This window comes from Gavia stellata, chromosome 2 (assembly GCF_030936135.1).
Source record: "Gavia stellata isolate bGavSte3 chromosome 2, bGavSte3.hap2, whole genome shotgun sequence".
NCBI lineage: Eukaryota > Metazoa > Chordata > Aves > Gaviiformes > Gaviidae > Gavia > Gavia stellata.
Window position 1 is genome coordinate 43,127,391 of NC_082595.1, and position 21,985 is coordinate 43,149,375.

Sequence of the window (21,985 nt, forward strand, 5' to 3'; positions counted from 1 at the left end):
AACAATGAGCTATCACTTCTTCTAAAAGAGATGAGTAAACGGAAGTATTCCATGTCGTTATTGACTGTTGAATGATCCCCAAACCAGCATAGACTTTATTAACATAAATTCCAACGTGAATAGAAATCTAGTGATAAGCCTGTCAGAGCTAGCACAGGCTGATGATGACTTCTCTTTCAACTAGTTTCTCAAATTTCAACTGCCCTGTCAGCAATGTTTCAAATTTGTAAGTCATTGATAGTCTCTATGTGGAGAGCTTGGAGCAGTTATTGCATTAGACCTTTTAAAAAAAAAAATTCCATTTTGCTAGAAATCTATTTTTTTCTTAACCAAACCCATAATATGTTTGCTTTTCTAACTAACATAATACAGTCTGCATCTCCATTTTGTATTAGCTGCTAAAACATATTAAGATTCATGAAAGAAACATTGTACTGAAGTAAATGCCACCTTAGCTGTTTTCTAGTATAAAAAATAGAAATATCCATGTAGATAATTTGTGGTGCAATGGTATTTTCTAGCCATTGTTTGTTACTTGCTTTGTAAATAAATCATCAGTAGTTAATGAGGGGAAAATGTACTTGGATGAATTTAAGTGTATTCTAAAATACAACTCTATGGAACAGGGTTTTTTTCCTTTTTTATTTCTGCAGCCAAAATGTATGTCTTATTTTCATTGTTAAACTCTATGTAAAAATACGCTTTTAATGTGAAATTGTTTGTTTCTGCCATGGACTGCCTAATAAAGATTGAAGGCCAAATCCTTGCAAGTTGTAAATTAAAGAATGTTTGAGTTTCATCAGTGTGGTGCAGCTAAATATGTAGCCCTTTATACCAGCAGAATATGAAACTAGATATAGCAGAAGTGCCTTAATTTTTTTTCCCTTTTCTGTTGAAAATTCCACTGTGCTATTATAGAGGTTTAATATTTAATTTTGCATTAGTTTAGTGGGATCTCCTCATAGTGGTCTTTAAAGTTTAAACCAATCTTATCAGCATCCTAAGAGGTTTTGCATCGAATTTTTAAACAGCATAAGATAGGCACTCAGAAGAATTTGACATATTGTTTTGCACTGCACAGCAGTATTATTTAGATAACAAGAAGAACATAGAATACACCAGATATGCAAATGGACTGGCGTCATACAACATCATTACTATCTGATGGATTCTGAGTAGTCTGCCATGCTCACATACGACAACCGCACAAAACTGAAATATATTGAATGACCATTTGAAAAGTCTTAACTGATAAATCAGAAATATGTTTAATTAAACCTAAAATCATAGTTTCATGACTACTCAAAAGTTCATCAGCTTTCACAGAATTTACATAATGAATTGAAACCATTATTTCTTCTGTATTTAGAATGGAATGAAGCTCACAGGTAAAATACTGTGACTTGCCAACCGACAGCCTATAGGTTTCTATAGTCCAATAATTAATTGAGCAACCTGACTGTAAATATTTTTAGCAGTAGTGATGTTGTAGCCTCGATGGTCTAAGGATATGAGGAAGCAACTTTTATTAGCAGAGCATTAGCAAAAATAAGTAAAATGTCTTGTTTTTTTCCAGAAGGCATGAATGTTCATTGGGAGTGCTTTGCAATAAGTAGCATATTGTTACACAACTTCTGTATCTTTATTGTAAACCTTCAATAAAAAGGTTTGTGTTTCTTGTACATTTGCAACATACTGTATTCAAATACATGTTGATTAACATGTTATGCCATATATTAATAGCTTAGCTTTAAAAAATGCTATGCAATCAACTGATATCTACACAGTTGCCTTGCAGATTCTCAGAATAATTATCCAATTGCTTTAAAGAATATGTTATAATTTTTATTTAAAAAAGGGTAAATCCCAATAGCTCATTATTTTAAAAACATTTTTAAAAGCATATGGGCGGAATTCGGTTTTGATCCAAACCATGCGTGCCCTCCTGTGCTGAGAACTCGCTGTAGGGTCTCTGCTCCAGGAGCCAGCCGGCACGAGAGCCTGGCTCCAGCTACAGAAGGGCAGAGTGAGCAGAAGCAAATTTCCCCTTTCCAGCTTCTGGCAGACGGAGGCTTCCCAGGCTCTTCCCTATTAAATTAAACACTGGAACCAGCTTGCCTGTACCGCTAAACCCAGAGGCAGGGTAGAGCTTGGCTCTACTGCCTGGTGCCTGGGTCCCTGCTGACCTGCATGCTCCTGTACAATTTTGGAGGCTGGGCACATTTTCTCTATTGTTGTAGAAGTACTCGTCATTTTTAAAAGACTTTGGTGAACTATTCTTTATGGAGCGACTGGACAAATTCCTCAATCTATAAATTGATAAAGGTTGTTACCTAAAACGTCCTCTAGCAAGGAGTCCCATGGTTGAGTTGTGCTAAAATATTCTTGTTTTGCTGATTTTAAAAGTCCTGCCAGGTATTTTATTTGGGCATAACTATTTCTTATATCTGGGGAAAAAACACAGTGAATAATGGCTATTCAGTATGACATTTGAGTAAGACGATACGAGTATGACTGTTCAGTAAGGAATAATCAAGACAATTTTTAGTCTCTTCTCCATGCCAATCATGATTTTACAGATGTCATTGTATAACTCCTCAGTTGTTTCTTCCCTAGCATGCTCGTTGCCATTTTGAACACTCTTGAGCACCGCATGGATGTTTTCAGGGGATTAGTCACAATGACCCTTAAGATCTTTGCCTGATCGGTAACAATTACTTTACTATCCACTGTTGTACATGTGGTTGGATTTTTTTCTCCACATGCACATATTATTTTGTATATATCAACTTTGCATGCCATCCATCATTTGATCCCCCAGTCACCCAACACCGTGAGCTCTTTGTCACATCCGGTCTAGCTTTGACTATTTTGAATAACTGTGTATTTTTATAAACGTTGTTACTTCACTGCATGTCCCTCTTACATGAAACGTATGACAAAACGGGACAGTAACTTTCTGGGACACCACTGGAAACCTCCCTTCCACTTACCATTTATTGCTACTGTTTGTTTCCTGCCTTTCATTCAGTTATTAATTCATGAAGGATTTTTTTTCCTTTATATCGTTATACTTGTGTTTCTTCAAAAGCCTTTGGTGAGGTACAGTGTCCAGCAGGTTTATCAGAACTGATGCACACTATGTCTCAGCTGGAACACTTTCTTCCACGTGCTTGTCACTTCCTCCAATGACCTCTGAAATGCTGGGTCAGTTCTTCTTCATCTGTCACACTTGCCACCTGTCTACCCATTCTGCTCTTTCACTACCTGGCTTACTGAAAAATCAGAATTACCTGTCTGTAGTTCCCCTTTCCTCAGGCTCTTCTTTTTTTAAAAAAAATGAGGTTCCCAACTTCCAGTTGTTATTTTTCTAAAGTCAGTTTTAAAGTGCATGATAAAACACAGTTAGTAGCTCAGCAATTTCACACCTGAGTTATTTTAGAACCCTTAAGCGAATAACGTCTGGGCCTCCCTATTTGATCCTATTGGAAAACCTGATTCATTCTAAACCACTTCAGCTGACACTTCATCCTGAGACGCCTCTTCAGGCTTCTCCTCTATGGAGGATGCAACACAGAAACTCTCCTAAGTTCCTCTGTAATGAACTCTCATGGGAAGGATTGACGCACCTTTTCAATTTCCACCATGTCTTTTATTTCCTAATCATTTATTAGACCCTTGGCAGTCTTCCAGTTTGTCATAGTATGTTTACTCTAGGTCTGAATATTTTTTCATATTACCAACATATAACAGGAGTAGTCAAAGAAGCTAAGTCCATAGCAAAAAAGCTAATTGATCTATGATCGCTGTCAGAGTCAGACACTGCATCATTTGGAGAAATACCACAAATACCAGAAAAGTAACTTACTATATCCAGAGATCCCTTCAAAACACCATTTCTGTGATTCTGTGATTGCATAGTACAGCACACAGGGCCTCAGTGAAGTTTTGGATAGAGAAGAAAGCAAATAAATGCCCTTTATTAATGGCTTTGCTCTATGTCCATTCTGCACCCACATTTCTCTGTGAATAGAAGTGAGATGAAGCAAGCCAGCAGTGGCTGAAGACACTGCTCTCAGCCATTCCCAGCCTGTGTAAGCCGCAGGAGAAGAACCGTTGTCCTCAAGGAGCACATGAGCTGACACCAGGAACTAGCCTAATGACACAAGGAAAGAGGATCCCACAGAGAGAAAAAAGATGGTGCAAAACCACATCAATCCCCAAGTTCCATTTGTTTCATAGACACCACCTGGCCAGAAAGTAAGTGAGCATCCAGACATAGTAAACCATGTGTTGGTGTCAAGGAAGGATGGGGAGGTAATATGCAAGAAACCACAGTAGCTTCAGTTCCTAATGACACATTTTTATGTGGTAGGCAGCTGCAACAGGTCAACCCCCCCGGGCATGAACTGTGGAACATGGCCAGAACCATGATGCCACTTAGGGGAACACTGGCAATCCAGTTTCTCCAGCCTTCAATCTTTCAATGATTTTGTTGCTTTGGAAAAGGTGAAACCCCACTATATGAATTTACATCTTCCCTGATGCACTATCTACCGCCTGGATAGGCAGCAGTGATAAATTCTATTTATGATCCAAGGGAAGCTGCACAGACATTGTGCAGCTCCCCAGCAAGACGTAGCTGACCTCTGGGATGCAGAGCCATCTGCAGCCCCCAAAAGTCCCGCAGTAAAGTGACTTATCAGATTAAGGGCAAGACATAGTGTTTTCTTTGGAGGAGGATCTTTGCAACCATTTAATACTCCTACTCTCTCTGTTAAAATTTACAGTAAGGATCAGCACAATAACTATGCACAAACCTGTATTCAGTTTTTAATGTAGCATCAAATTAATTCCACTGCACCAAATTCACCTACGGCATTAGCTGAAGAAACAGAAGATATTTTTTCGTTGTTGGACAATTCAGTGAAAGTTTTGGAGTGATCTGTGATATCAGGCTAAATTCCTAAGTGCTACATTAGCGAGGAATATAAAAGTAGTATGGCTGAAGATGAAAGACAGACATTTATTGTGTATTACTCCAATTACTCACTTCTAATCCAACAGCCTTTTTTTCTGGAGTACCCACAAATTTGCACAGACCCACACTCACAGATTAATGTGCTGTTATTGGTTGCGACAGAACAAAACGCATTGAGCTTGAAGAAAGATGTGTTAAAGTATGTAAAATTACTGAACACTCACAGTATTTTTTGCTTTATAAAGATTTCTAGATAACATTTTATTTCACTGTTCTTTTCATCATAAACTTAATGGGAAAATGCAATGCTTCCCTTTACACTCTCATTGATACCTCTGCAAAAGCCCAGCAACAGGCATCAAATACATTAATAGAATCTATGCATTTAAAAGGAACAATAATTTCTAGAAGGGAATAGGAACAGAAAGAAAAGCATTACACAACAAACAAAAGATCGCTGCTGTGTTGGGCAAGAAGCAGCAGTAGGTTCACTGAGTTTACTCCAGACAGGAGGTAATACAGCAACTACAAAGCAGAGGCAGTAAGGTTAAAGAGAAAGGGATGGGGGAGTGGGAAGGGGAAACCTTAGTAAAACAGCCTGTGGAGATAACCACCTACGTGACATTAAAACTTGCCCTGGGTTTTACTCCAGTACAGGTAATCCTGATTTCACTGAGTTTTCCTGCATAATGAATGTACTTATACTGCTCTGTTTGTTTTCTTTTTCTCACTCACTTCTAAACTGTATTTTATTGTTGATGTATGTTTGTTCAGGGCCTGTAAGAGATTTGCTGAAGTTTTGCTGTGATTACTTAAAATCTACTGCTACTGGTGACCTATATTATTACTTTTAAACCAAAATACCCTGAGGATTTCTTCAGATGGTGTTTTGCTCATCCCTTATGAGCAAATTCACCAATCCAGAGATTTGAAGCCCAAACCTAAATTCTATAACCTTATGTTCAGACTTTCTACAAAACCATTCTGCTAGTCTTTTACCAAGTCCAAATGATCCCACAGCATGATGTCGCATGTTTTTTTTTTAAGAAAAGTGGGGAGGGAGGGTATTCTTAATTCAATGAGTTTAAATCCCCTTATATCCTCATGATAATCCTGTCCAAAATATGTATCTGCTACATATATTCTACAAAGGGGAGCTACCTGAATTGGTCATTGCTTCACTTCCTACCTATTGCAATGCCTTTCCTGAGAGTTTAAGGACTCTCTGCTATTAGAAGCCGCGTCCTTGCCTGTTGATGATGTATGAGATGCTTCTTACAGGGATAACTTTGATCTAGTGAATTTATCCTCCCAACTTTTCATTGGGTAAAGTCAAAGTAGAAAGGCAGGCTCCTCCAGGGCAATTGAGAGCATTTATCACTGGGAGACTCATCTGAACCGGGATGAGGTTCAGTCGCATTAGGAAAAACCAGACCATTGCAAAAACTTTCTGCTTCTCCGTATACACTAAATGAAACACCTTGTACTTCTTAATTTTCTTCCAAGAAGGCATGGTTTCCAAATTTCCATTCATTGTGTGCCACTGTTAAATAGCCTGCTATTCAGCGTCTTTGTTGGTGTGGAGATGAGAACTGTGCCCAAAGTTTCAGACACTTGCATGACATTTCAGTAATGTATTCATATATTAGCCACTGTCCTTCCTGAAAAATACATGGTGGGGGGGGGGGCAGTATTGGGCTTGCATGGCAAGGTTTTGGTAGTGAGGAGGGGGCTACAGGGGTGGCTTCTGTGAGAAGGTACTAGAAGCTTCCCCTATGTCTGATAGAGTCAATGCCAGCCAGCTCCAAGATGGACCCACCGCTGGCCAAGGCCGAGCCCATCAGCGACAGTGGTAGCGCCTCTGTGGTAACATATTTAAGAAGAGGGAAAAAAACCTATGCAACTGTGGGTGGGGAAGAGCAGAGTGAGAATATGTGAGAGAAACAGCTCTGCAGACACCAAGATCAGTGAAGAAGGAGGGGGAGGAGGTGCGCCAGGTGCCAGAGCAGAGATTCCCCCGCGGCCCGTGATGAAGACCATGGTGAGGCAGGCTGTCCCCCTGCAGCCCATGGAGGTCCATGGTGGAGCAGATATCCACCTGCAGCCCGTGGAGGACCCCACACTAGAGCAGGTGGAAGCCTGAAGGAGGCTGTGACCCTGCGGGAAGCCCACGTTGGAGCAGGCTCCTGGCAGGACCTGTGGTCCCATGGAGAGAGGAGCCCATGCTGGAGCAGGTTTGCTGGCAGGGCTTGTGACCCCATGGGGGATCCATGATGGAGCAGTCTGTTCCTGAAGGACTGCACCCCATGGAAGGGACCCATGCTGGAGCAGTTTGTGAAGAACTGTTGCCTGTGGGAAGGACTGACATTAGAGAAGTTCATGGAGGACTGTCTCCCATGGGAGGGACCCCACGCTGGAGCAGGGGAAGAATGTGATGAGTCCTCCCCCTGAGGAGGAAGGAATGGCAGAAACAACGTGTGATGAACTGACCACAACCCCCATTCCCCATCTCCCTGCACTGCTGGCAGGGAGGAGTTAGAGAAAATCGGGAGTGGAGTTAAGCCCAGGAAGAAGGGAGGGGTGGGGGGAAGGTGTTTTAAGATTTAGTTTTTATTTCTCATTATCCTACTCTGATTTGATCAGTAATAAATTAAATTCATTTTCCCCAAGTCAAGTCTGGTTCACTCATGACAGTAGTTGGTGAGTGATCTCTCCCTGTCCTTATCTTGACCCACGAGCCTTTCATTATATTTTCTCTCTCTGTCCAGCTGAGGAGGAGGAGTGATAGAGCGGCTTTGGTGGGCACCTGGCATCCAGCCAGGGTCAACTCACCACAGGGGGAATGTTCATCCAGGGGTTATATTCTCCAAGGGCTTTATTCACTTTGTCAGCATCATACCAGGAGTTCCTACTCATTTAATTGTTTGCTTTTATGTACAAGTGTGTCACAGTTACTTTATTTCAGCATTTTTTTTTGTTCCCAGATTCATGATTTTGTATCAACCTGTATTAAGACGTACAAGGTTCAAATGAGTCTCCCTTACCAAACTCAATCATCAAAACCCAAAATAATAATGAGCATTCAAACATAAGTTTGAAGACAAAGCTAAAGCAAATTCTTCAATCTCCTAAAAATTAACTTGAGAAAATTAAATAGTGATAAATAAATGGGTTTTTTAAAAACTCTATTAGCTATCCACATTCAAATTTAGAACTTCTACTGCAGTGCATCCAATAGATAGAAACACAGGTAGTGTGACTGTGAATGTGTAATTCTGCTGCTACTTCTCCTATTTTTATGCAATTAACATGGAGTTTCTCTGCCACTTCTAATGCATGGTTTTCTTAGGAGGGAAGAAAAGCTTTCTTACAATTATCCCATATCCGAATTCCAAATGACAGAGATAATGATGGCAATATAAAAAGGCAACATAAACGCTCTATCAAATACTTTAAAACAATTAGTCTTGTATTACTCTGTAATGAACCACATTAAGCCAGAGCCCATCAGCACACAGGGAGGTTATAGTTATTAGCAACACCAATAGGAAGCCTCCTGTTCAGAGTTCGTCTACTGGTAACACTCATCTTCTCCATTACCAAGAATTCATGCCAATGCATGAAAGTCTCATCCATCATAAGCTGATGCTTACATTTGGTCTGATCCTTTCCTGGGAAAAAAAAAAATTCTTAAACATTTTATAATAACTTTTGTGTTAGTGTTATGATGCTACCATCCTCTGCTTTTATCTATTTGCATTATGATTCACAGAAGCAATCTTGATTTGTAAATCTTTCAGAGCGAGAGGGTTTGACTGTCCTAGTCATCAGACACTAACATATTTGGATCCACCAGGTTGTATTTATCCCTCTGATTCAACATGCAGGGAAGAATGCTTTCTTCTGATGCTGCATACTAAGAGCATTACAAGAGAAAAATAAAATAGCTATTTACAGAAAGAGGCTGTGACAGTAAACAGATGTGCAGAAGCACCCAAGGGATGCATCATTTACATGTAAACGGTGTATGCCTTGAGCCCTCCCATTCCATGTTCTTTTGTCATCTGCTTCTCTGGAACATCAGATACAAGGACATACTCCAATTAAGGAATACAAAAAACTAATTAAATTTGAACAGCCTATATTGTCTCTGCACTATTGACTAAACTAAGCAAACATTCACTAAAAGAGATTGAATATGTACATCCACAGACTCATTAAGCAATGAGAGAGAATTTGAATTATCTCAAACTATGAAGTGCACCTTCTTCACAAATATATTGCTTCTTCCAAAAATCCAAAAGAAAACACTAGTTGTTAGAAATCTCAGGGGGAAAAAAAGGAGAATAATATGATTCTGTGCCTAGTAAAAATTCAGCCAAAATATATGAAAGTATGAGTAGTTTTGCCTTCATTCTATTTGCTAAAATTTAATACATGGAAGCACTAATCATGAGGAGAATATTTTTTAAAGTTCGGGAGAAACAGCAGATGGTCAAAGTAGAAACTGGATACCAATGGAAGGTAAAGTGTTGATCTTGTTGCTTTGTTTGGAGATTTCAGTATTGACAATCCCTATATGATGTATTTTCCAATCAGTTATCAGTCCTGTCACAAGACTAATCAATTCGATCCTAGATGATGTGAATAAAAGTTTCATACAAGTCAAAATTTGAAAGGAGGCCTTTCAGCCTGTTTGAGGGAAAAGGCTGTCAAGAGAATTCAGCGTGATCTCAAAAAACATAGTTCTGAGAAAATCAAAGAACTTAGAAGTAAGTCACTGCAAAAATTATTGAATGGTCTTTGGAAAATTATAGCTAATCTTTTTTCACTTTAATTTACCAAAACACTGACCCTATATTGAAACCTGTTTTGTTCAAAAAAAAACAGTGAATAATAAGTAGCAAGAGGGACAGGGACAGCCCCAAGGTACCGTGGCTGCAGGCAACCCACACTGGGGCAGGGACCCACCTGGGGCCACTGAAGTACTATTTGGAGCACTGTAGCTGGCACATTTTAGTTGATTTCCAAGGTTTTTTTCTCAGACCCTTAATCCTGACAAAAGCTTTGTGTTAATTGGCAATAGCCAAGACTGCTTTGCCCAAGACACAGTCAGCCACCAGTGCCCTATTTTTTTCTGTTAGTTTACAGACATGGAAGGGCCTGATATGGATTTCTCACATAACCTTCCCACTATTCCAAATGAGAGTCAGATGCCTATAGCACAGGTAAACCTCCTTATGCTGCCTTGACTTTAATAATGATAAAGCCAAAAGGACAGGGAGCTCAGCTGTTGAGCCCTACTCCGCAAGGGGCCAGTTAAGCCTACCCCTCTCTTTGTTAGCTGAGTGAACTCAAAGCCAAGCTCAGCTGTGTATTTCTTCTGCAAATGCATCTGCACTTGCACACAGCCATATTCTGGCTTCAGGAGAGACAAAGTCACCAAAGGAGAATCAGAATCATGGGGTCTAACTCTGCAGTTCTCGCATGAGGGACAATTTCATCTCCAGGATGAAACACCTCTTGTCAAGGGGGGACACTTAAAGCAGCAAATCTCTTCAACTTTCCTCTTCGCTTACACAGAGCATCCTGAAAGTATATTTCCAGCAGCGACCCACATATGAATCGTCAGTCCTCAAGATCTGAAAGATTCACCATGCTACTGTTGACTGTCAGAGATGATATTGGCAACTCTATGTCATCCTCTATTTAATCAGTGGAGTAGCACTACTGGGTTTACAGCCCTCTGCAGTAGACACTTCTCATCACCGTGTTACAAACAGGGGACTGAGTCACCATGTAGGAGTGATTTAATCAAAATCACATGTGTTATCTGTGACTGGAAATTGAACTTTGGTCCTCCAAATCTACATCCAACACTGTACACCTTAAATTATCTTTTCTACGGCATGCATTTCCTCTGCACCACAAAATTACAGACAGGGAACTTATTATTATTCAGAGTATACCAGACTTTTGGGGTGAAATCAACACATTATCTTACATTGCTACTTCTAACTTGCCTGATCAATCAGTGCCATGTCATACATCACTTCTTTTCATGCAGTGTTACCTTTGCTGCCCAAGGAAACTCCCAGCATCGCTTAGGGAGCAGGGCAGGAGGGCCAGACTCAGAGCATGGAATGGCTGTGGAACACAAACAGCAAAAGGGCTGCACTGCTGTCTCATTTTGTGGTTCTAAAATATCCAAATATATCAATTTTTTTCTTATTTTCCACAGCCATATCTTTCTACAGGAGAGTTCCTAACAGGAAGGGGGAAGTCCAAGGGTAGCCCTGTCATGGCGACCCCACCTATGAACACCTCCCGGTGGCTCCACATGCTCCAGACTCCTTGAGCATCCATCCACTGGGCTTCTCTGCCCCTCCACCTGCACCAGACCTGACCCAGTCCCACCTTCTAGCTCAGTGCATTTAAGAAAAGATCCACCAGAAACTCTAAAACTCATTCTGACAATGTGAATATATCAAATACAGCAATTATTTGTACATCCACATCTACAGGTAAAGCTTTGTCCTCAGAAAGGTGTCAAAGTTCCTTTATTTAGCAGGAAGCAGCTGAGGTCACCTGAAGAGACGTAAGTCAGACACCACTCTCCAAGGCTGTGCAAGTTTGGTTTGGTTTGAGCTAGAATCTGTGTTCTTTTTGCCAGTCCCCATGTACGTTAAAAAGAACAATTATGCAACCTTTTTCTTACACAGCCAAACTGTGACTTCCTCTGTCAGAGCTGATCCAGGATTTCTGCCCTCTGCCTCCATCTATGCTGAGGCACAAAGCTGCCCTCTATACCTGAGATAAAGTTTTAGGGGAATATTTACGGTCTTCAAAGTAGTATTCAGTCTCTGTCTACTTAGGGATAACACTCATGTAATCAAGGACTGATGAGTCTGCAGTAGTGCTGGGTCTAGAAAGAGACACCAAGTTACATTTAAGGCTATTACAGATAAAAGTTATGATTAGGGCACAGGTAGAACACATCTAGCGTGGACAGAGACTAAGAAACAAATGTCGGCACAAGGCCTAACCCTAACGCAAATATTAGTCGTCACCCTAATCTGAGAATGCCACCCAACTCCAAATCAAAATTAAAAGAAAGGCAACACCTTTTTCTAACCCTAAAATATCCTCTGAGCTTTTTCTGATACCTGGAAAATAATCTGTATCTTCAGCTCTTACTATGCCAAACCAAATGCAACCCTAGAGACAAGTTTCAGTCTACCACTGGATTTCCTGTCTTGTATCGATCCCATTTGTTCATGAAGGACCTAGTAATAGAGATCCTAAATTATTTCTGTCCTGAACCCTGACACAGTCTAAGCCTAAATTCAATCAATCATGAGCATCCCCTTGGCACACACCAGCACCACAGCTAGAAACAAAGCAAAGACGGGCGCATGATGCAGCGCTCGCTAACCTCTGTGATCCCTCCTACACCCAGTGTTAGCTCATACTTTTCACTGACACAAAAGCTGATCTTAATTTTAGACTAATCTATATCAGCAAGAGCAATCGGACAAACACTGAAATACGAACAGGAAACCCTGGCCAGACTTAGACACAGCTGGAGTCCAAGCGCTTTCACAGGACCAGGCCAATAAACCAGGCTCTTCAGCCACTGCTGTCCTGCACCCTACTGCAAACGCTCTCAGGCAGAAATTAAAATGCAGAACTAGACCAGGTCATCTAAGCTGGGCTCAGATCCACAAATCAGCCTCATGTCAGAGAACCGCTGGCATGGGTGCTAACGTCTGGAGGAAAGACCTGGCCATGTTGTCTCTCACTCCCCTGGCCCAGCACCCGGGCCTGCCTGGTGTACGGCCCGACCAGGTTGCCCTGTGATCACTCAGAGTAGCCATGCTCCCAAATCAGCCAACACAAAGTACCTGAACACCTTCCTGCATCTGGACTTTGTTCCCAGGGTTATTTCACACTCAGATACTTGTATGAACTGTGCTGTCACAGAAACTCTGCCTTCATCATTCATCTGATTCCTCACGGGACTAGTTTCCTTCCTTTGTTTAATGAGTGATGTTACTACATCCCCTTTTCAAGACATATACATCATTTGTGTCACTGTCTCCAAAGTGCTGAGGTTTCTTTGCTGCATCGGTTCTGAGGACTCTCACCTGCTTTTTCTAACCAGTATCACCATTACAATTCAAGCTTTTTTGTGTATTAGAAAACCCGGTTCAGAAATAGCACATAACATGCAGCCACCTGAACTGCCTCAACTTGTCATCAGCAAGATGAGCAAATAAATTATTTCACAGAAAACAAATTATGCTCATGATGAAATATTACACCAAGCTGAAAAAGTGATGTGTGTATTTTACAGCAGTATGAAATTTTATTTGGGGGTCCTCCTGGCATTTGTAGAGCGAACTTTTCAAATCACACAGAAAAGGACACCACCACCAGGGTCATTTTCATCAGTGCTGTAATTTATGAACTTAAGTGCTAGCCAAGGTGAACTGAATTTATTGTCTGTGATGAAAATAAGATTTAAGAAAACACATCTTAGAAATGTACCTTCTACTTAAGCAACAGATCCACAAGAGCACAGATATGCCCATAGATGACCAGTGCATGGCTGACGTTGTAAAGGCTGAGGACATTGGAGATGCCTCTGAATTTTCATCTGTCTTTCCTGTGCCACACCGTGACAGTACCTTTTGGGTTTTACCAGACTTGCGCATACATTTCATGAGGGATAGAAACACACCACTGTCCTTAGCACCAGCATGAGAGCATTTTCCACAAAACCACCTCTGACCTCTCAACCCTGGTCTTTTAGGGTGGTCTACAAAACAGCTTTAACAATTTACAGGCTGAGATTCATTGACATTAAATAAACAGATACTAAAAATCATACACTCCAAGACATCAGTTGTATGGCAGGTTGTGGGTTTCCACTGATCTCATGCCCCTCATCATTTTCTTGACCTGCTTGAGGGTTGGAAGGCTCTTCAGAGGGATCTGGACAGGCTGGATCAATGGGCCGAGGCCAATTGTATGAGGTTCAACAAGGCCAAGTGCCAAGCCCCACACCTGGGTCACAAACACCCCATGCAATGCTACAGGCTTGGGGACGAGTGGCTGGAAAGCTGCCTGGTGGAAAAGGAGGCTGAGCCAGCAGTGTGCCCAGGTGGCCAAGAAGGCCAACAGCATCCTGGCTTTTATCAGAAACAGGGTGGCCAGCAGGAGTAGGGAAGTGATTGTCCCCCTGTTCTTGGCACTGGTGAGGCTGCACCTTGACTACTGTGTTCAGTTTTGGGCCCCTCACTACAAGAAGGACATTGAGGTGCTGGAGTGTGTCCAGAGAAGGGCGACGAAGCTGGTGAGGGGTCTGGAGCACAAGTCTTATGAGGAGTGTCTGAGGGAACTGGGGTTGTTCAGCCTGGAGAAGAGGAGGCTGAGGGGAGACCTTATCGCTCTCTACAACTACCTGAAAGAAGGTTGTAGAGAGGCGGGTATTGTTCTCTTCTCCCAAGTGACAAGTGATAGGACAAGAGCAAATGGCCTCAAGTTGTGCCAGGGGAGGTTTAGATTGGATATTAGGAAAAACTTCTTCACTGAGAGGGTTGTCAGACATTGGAAGAGACTGCCCAGTGAGGTGGTTGAGTCACCAACCCCTGGAGGTATTTAAAAGACACGTGGATGAGGTCCTCAGGGACATGGTTTAGTGGTGGACTTAGCAGGTTTATGTTTATGGTTGGACTTGATGATCTTAAAGGTCTTTTCCAACCTAAATGATTCTATGATTGTATGATTATTCCACAGGCAACAGTTACCCCTTTTTGCCCCTAAATTTACCACCTCTCCTTTTCTAGCACCTGTCTTGACCACTCAGGTGATAACTTGCTTTTCCTCACAGAGCATCTTTATCCTCAGACTGTACTTGGTTTCAGTTTACCACTTCTGTTTCAGGTCTGGAGTGGGCCAGTGTGCCAGACAGCATCTCCATTCTCCCACCTGCAGCAAACACTGTCACCTCTCTGTAAAACTTGCGCAGTTGTAGACTGAGACCATCACACCTACAGCAGTAACACTATTACTTCCGCTCTTACATATAAACCTGTAATTTGCTTGCTTGCTGTCTCACTAACAGCCAGAAGGCTGTGCTAAGGGATCACTTGTCTCAATCAGAAGAACTTGCTGAGACCCGTTTGCAAGAAGCTGTGTTTTCCCACCAGCAATACAAGGAGAACTTGCCTGTCTGCCCAAGACTGACACCTCTCTGCCCAGAAGTGGAAAGAGGAAAGGTATGTGTTTCCCCATCAAAATAACAGAGCAGTTTGTCACCATGCACAGTATCCCATGTACTACCAAGGCTTCTGTCAGACAATTTTAAACATCCCCTGGTGACAACTAGGTCATTTCTTGAACACAGGAAGATAATACAGGAACTTGCCCCCTGACAGTAGGTACTTTCTTCCAACAGTAAGAAACAGCCAATCATGACTGAGCCTTTCCAAAATGTGAAGTGATGAAATAGGGTCAGATGCCAGGAATGGTGCCTTTGCCCTCTGTGTTGCCAATGAACACACTGACCTCAAGCTCACAGGGACTGTCTGGAAGCCCGGTGAATTCAGTGATTTTTTTAAGCAGACAAAAGGCAAATGTCCAAATCACGATGAGCAACTCATTTCTATTCTTACAAAACTTTGGAGCCAGTTATATTTTGTACTACCACAGGAGGGTGTAAATCAAAAGCCAGAGGAAAACAAGCGGCAGTCCAAGACAGTGAGGTGCAGTTTCACAGCTAGCATGAACGAGTGCATGTATGGTTCTCCAGCCCAACTACTGCTTCCCTCATGCCTGCAACCAGCATCCCTGCAGCAAGCATTGCAGGAAGGATCCTAGGGAACACAGCACTGTTTTTTGTGGTTTGGCTTTCAGGCCTAGAAACAAAACCTTTGGCCATACATGAGGCACAGAAAGCAAGAGCACAGGCTGAGATCACAGTAAACCCCACATGAAAACTGTTCCCTCAGGTTGTCTTCACAACCACGTGTTGCAGGGGGAAAAAAGGGAAATAATCACTTGGTGCAAGTGAAGCTATAAGCTTTGCGGGAAGCTGAGTCAAGCTAATGCTCTGCTCCTAAAGGAAGAGGTCCCCTTCTTCCCTCCTGCTTATGCAGCTCTTCTTCCTTCTGCTTCTGCCTACACAATCCTCCTGCCTCCCTTGTGAGGGCTCTGGCAGGCACTAAACCTCTCCACAAGCCAATTTTATTCACCATTGCAGTAGACAACTATCCAGCTTGCTGTGTCTGTTCCTTGCTGTCTGACTCGGTTGAGCTGACAGAGGTGCCAAATGATGAGCAGATTAGCCTGAGGCAAACAGTGGGAGCATGTAGGAGACTGGGGGAACAGAGGGGGACAGGGACATTCTTCCTTCAGAGCAGCCGAGCCCTTAGAAAAGCTCATTTCTTAGGAAGCACACTGTCACTGTGCTGCTACCTGGCTGACCTTTCCGGCTAAACTGAAACTCTTTTGACATAGATCCCAATCCTCTCTTAATTGAATCAGGCTGCTCTGTGAGCTAAGAAAAAAAATCCAACAACCTCCCAGGCCTGTCAGAAGAGACCATCCTTCCTTAAGGGTGGCTACAGCAACCGATTAAAGAAAAGTAACTAATTTAACAGAAGTTTCAAAAATTACATTGCTAACTAGTGGAAGGCACTCCTCAGTCAAACCATTCATTGCCTTTTCCTGGTTCCAGATTATTCAACTTAATAGTAATATTAGTCCCAAGGGAAAATTGCTTGTTTAAAGAACCAGCAAATCCTTATTTTATTATATAGCAGTAAACTGAAAAATCCACAGTGAAAAGCAAAAAAAAAGGCTGAGCAAAATATTCTCTCATTTCAGTGTTTAATTGACAAGTGCAAACATAAGGCTCTCATTCTGCAAGATGTGTGTATCATTCCATTAAAATCAAGTCACATGTGTGGGCAACAAGCAGTGAAAAGGCAGCGCTGAGTGGAAACATTATGCTTTGAGTTTGAAACCAGTGAAAAAAAAAATAGACTTAGCAGATAAAATACCAAATTGGGATTCCATATACCTACATGGTGCTGCAGGCCCTGCCCCTGTCTAACAGATACCCTTACAAATACTCCTCTATGCATGGTTTTCCCTGTCTACACAGAAAGTAATAGAATAGGCACCCCCATTCCTCCTTCTCACCAGTCCTCAGCATTGAAAGCTTTGCACAAGAGCACTGCTATTGTGCACATACGGCATTTCACCAGGTGATTTATTTTGCTACATGTTCATAAATAAAGTGATTTACTCTAATCTTTCCTAGATTAGCGCTACTTTCTCTTCACATGAGAGTGGGAGATGTATTTTCATATCCTCCTTTCTTTATTTTTACGTGAGAGAATCTAAAACTGTCATAAGCAACTTCAGGAGTCAGAATAATTTGGGTAGGTCCTAAGGCATCAAGGACACAGGGAGCATTAGAGTTCACATCTTTCCTAAGCTATGGTCTGATGATGTAAGCTATTTGCCATATAGAAATGCCATACACCTACATCCTCAAAATGGACCTCATGTGGGCCAGATGGGGTACATAAGCCTCAGACACTGTGGTAGCTACAATGGTTTCTCAAAGAAATGGATTTTCTGCGTTAAAGGCTGAGTCATCTAAAGTCAATCATTTCAAGGTAATACATCAAGGCTGATGAACTATCAATGAATTACATGCATATTTCATTTTTAACTTTCTGCCAGTTTATAAGACACTCCCTTTGGATTTTTACCAGGAGGAAATAAATTAGAAAAATACTCATTTTTCCAGAGCAGACAGGTGTTGGAACTTCTCCCATAACAAATTTCAAGGAATGTAGTACTCTCCTCAACACCTGACAATCTTTTTTCAGTGTTGAAATGCCTACCTTTTGGCAAGCTTAGCTCCCATTACCCTTATGCACAGAGAAGAGACTTTCAGCCTGAGCTTAGCTCAGAGCTCTTCTGTTCTGTTTTTCCTTTTCTTTTTTCACCTTAATTTTTATTTTAGTTAATAATGAAGCTGGTTCTTAAAAATGCAAGAATGTGGCAGCTTGGAGCAGACCAAAATGGGATAAATCTTCAAGCCGTCAAGGAAATGCTGACATCTTAAGATGCCTGCTGCTTCGAAATGCCCCACACAAAACAGGAAATACCACTTTGGCTCTTCTACTACAAGAAAACCACTTTGGCTTCCTGTTAACAGAAGGATGTGTCTCATAAATGAAGTAAGCCCAGGCCCTCATTGCAATTGGTCACTTTTGTTTGTTTTACTTTTTTGCTGGTACAAAAAAAAAAACCACCCAAACCCAAACTTCAACCACAGTACACTGAGTTCCTCATATAGAAGTATGCTTACATGGACTCTCTTGCTACTTTAAGAGTTTAAAAATACAAGTTTTTATATTATGTATGTGATAGACATGTAAGCTTACAGGCTCACGCAATAGACACAGCATGACAGCTTGTTCTCTCAATATTAAAGTTTTCTCCAAAAAGAAAGTTATCTGGGGGGGGGAAAAAGGTTGTAGCACATCATTTATTCCTGTTTCAGGTGAAAACCAGTATTGAGTAAATCATCAGAACTAGATGCAGAAATGAGTCATTGTCTCCGTATGAAACCTTTCCCATCTTGGGAAAGGAAATGTGATCCTATCTCATTCTTGTAGCTCGTGAGATCTACACCGCCAAAAGAAAGAGATTCGATTTCCAGAAAAGCCACCAGAGACAGGCTGCAGAAACTGCTGAAGTTAGATATTGTCATTAGTTACTCCAAAATCTGCATAGCTGGACTTACTGCACCAATACCAAAAGGCTTCACTGACAAAGGAATAAGTATGCGTGTGCACACATCCATGCACACACAGTTTCTCCTGAAAAAGTACATAAAACAAGTCCCATGAGGCAGATGGTTATGGTTAAAGACTTTTGAACATTCACAAGGGATGCACAGTTTCCCTACGCTGTGAGTCAATAGTTCAGGCCTTCCAAATTCAGACCAACAGATACCGTCTACCGCAAGAATCACTGAGCGGAGCACAGAGTTGCCCAAGTTTCTCCTGCCAAGGTGGCTCCCCGCTGCATCCACCAGTTGTAGCAGTTGGCTGTGCACACTTCTTTCTCCAACTGTGGCTTTCACGTTGCTGTGCAGCCCCTTGCGATGAATCCAGAACCAGGTCAAAACTGTCACATTAATTAGCAATGCTGGAAAATGAATCCTGTTTTACTACAATTTTCACTTCACATTTCACACACTTTCCCATTTGTTTTGGGTCTAAATAGTAGCTGAAGAGATAGACTCCCAGCACTGCACTTGCATAAAACTCATACATTTGTTTTCTTGAACACACAGAAATTTGTTAAAATAACAACCGCATTAAAGCAACCCCGTTCAAGAATTTTCTGTTCTTTTCAAAGAGGGTGTTAGAGCTCATTCTCAACAGGGTTTCAAAAACTCAGTAGTTCAATAGTAAGTATCTACTGACCATCTGAAAGAATAATTTAAAAACTATTTTAGGCTGTCTAATCTCACCAAAACCAATAGCAGAGTTTGGGCAGTTCAAAGACATTTGTCTGCCTCTGTATTTGGGAAACCCGTTTTGTATATGCTTATACAAGCACAGTGTGAAAAGAGCCAACACAGTGTGTGCAGGCCACATAGCGCTTTGCTTTGTATAGTGCAAATCTACTTCAGCAAATGGAGTTGACCAGGACTTTGCTTAGAACTGCAAGGCACTGACTAGTCTGGCTCAGTTTGACAGGCCACTTAAGCTCATGCTTGTTTTTAAGATCTAAGTGAAGATGCTTTTGAAAGGAAAAATGGTATTTACATCCTTTGTTTCATGAGAAACTGAATGGTCTGCACCTGCAAGAGAAAATCTGAAGTGTACATTCAATTTGACCTCCATTATTTATCAATTATTTAGTGCCAAGTAGTTAAAATTGAGATTGACCAAGCAGATTAATCCCTATGCCCCTAACTTTCAGTGTGTGCTCAGCAGTTATTTGCCATCATGTCAAATTCAGGGGCTAGCCCTCTCCCACCTATGCATCTCCTTTGTAGAATTTCATTCAGGGGCAGGACACTCACAGATGTCCACCATCCAGAGGGTCTTCTGGGAACGGTGAAAGATAAAAAACCTTAAAATGGGCTTAATTTTTAGGAAGTGATTAGTCTAAGTCAAATTGCAACAAGTATTGAGCTTGCTCAATTTCTACCAAATTCTAGTTAGAATTACTGAAGAATCACCACTCATATGAAGATTTCCTGAAAACAATAGCTTTTTATCCAACCTGGGTTTTGTGTCTGCTCCCCCATTTAGTCATTGTCACCCACTTGCAGGTCTCAGCTAACATTTATTCCCCACCAGCAGACTAGCCCCAGTTATTAAGTCCTGACCCAATATCAGCCCTTACCCTCACACTCCTAAACCCTTTTATACCTGAGGCAGTGATGCTATCCCAAGCATAGCCCTGCTTCTGCATTCAGCCAGCCCCCATTTCCCCGACACTCTTCCACCTGTTTCCCCTTTCTTATAGCTTACCATCTGCTCCTCAGTTCTCACACTCAGCACAGCCTTAACTCTCATTTTTTGATGCATTGGGACATAATCTCATGTCTCTATTTTAAAAGGAAAGTTGCTGAGTGTTAAAAATGCAGTATTAACAGCCAGACATCACTACACAGGTGGGAAAGCTTTCACATGTTCCCACTAACACTATTAACTATAATTTTCTCAGTCAAGCAATGATAAAATACATGATGTATAAAGACAAGTGAGTATGGCTGCATTTGTATAATGTATTTTGCTTCAAAAGATAAACTGTGTTTAAAACTAATGACAAAGAATATCTTTATGAAATAACCAACAGAAGTGCAGATTGCCACAGCTCCTGTAGCAGCATTACTTTGAGAACGGTGGACTAACTCTTGCTTTTCAAAATTCAACACTCTGAAAAGTTTCTCATACTTGTACACATGCAGAAGTTGGGAAGGCAGAAAAACCAAACTTTGTACTGAGGACAATGAAGCAAAAAAGTTATGATTCTGCAGCAAAACCTCTTAGCATACTTATTTTTGTTTGGCCAAAGGGAAATCCTGAAACTCTCTAGAAAACTTATTTTCCTGCCCTAAATTGTACAGATTTTCTTCATCTAAAACTCAAAGCTGGAAAGACAGAAGAAAAAATTACAGCAGATGTCCCAGGGTAGTCTCAGTTGTAGAGCCATTACTGTGATTCATAGTGGAACAAAAAACAAAGAGGCTTTTCAAGTCAACCTGTAAGCATTCTCATCTGGGTGGGTCTGGTCCATGTGTGCCTGTCTACATTAGGAAATTCAGCATATATAAATATATAAATAAAACATATATACAGTACATAGTCACATTCATATACGCCATAAAATGACATATATTTACAAAAATATTTGCAGCTATATTTTACACTTTCAGGTCCACATCAGGAATTTAACTATTTAGCTTCCGCCTCGTGAACTTGATCGCCTTCCTAAGTAGAAATCTGGGATGAACTTGTACCTTATATATTCACAATTGTCAAAAATAAGAAAGAAGAAAATAATCTTCCAAGGAACTCTGCCAAGTCCGTAAGAAAAGTTGAAATTTGTTGAAGCATTAGTTGCCTCACTGAAGAGTAAGTTACACGTTGGCAAACATTGAGAGAATTTCTATTCTTCATGTAGAAAGACAGTACCTTGATCTGGTCCATAAATAAATTTGAAACTCATAAAACATCAGGCAGAGCACAAACTGGGTGCCCAACAGCTGTCTGTAGTATAAACTCATGCATAATTGCTATTCTATTTGTCTCAGTTTAAACTGGTAGAGTGGTGAAAGTGAATGAATGTAGAGATGAAAATGGATACATCAGGTTACCTTACATGGTAAAAAGGTAGAGAGTAGACTACATCCTGTTGGCATTGTTTTAGCTTCCTTTAACGGTAAGTTACATG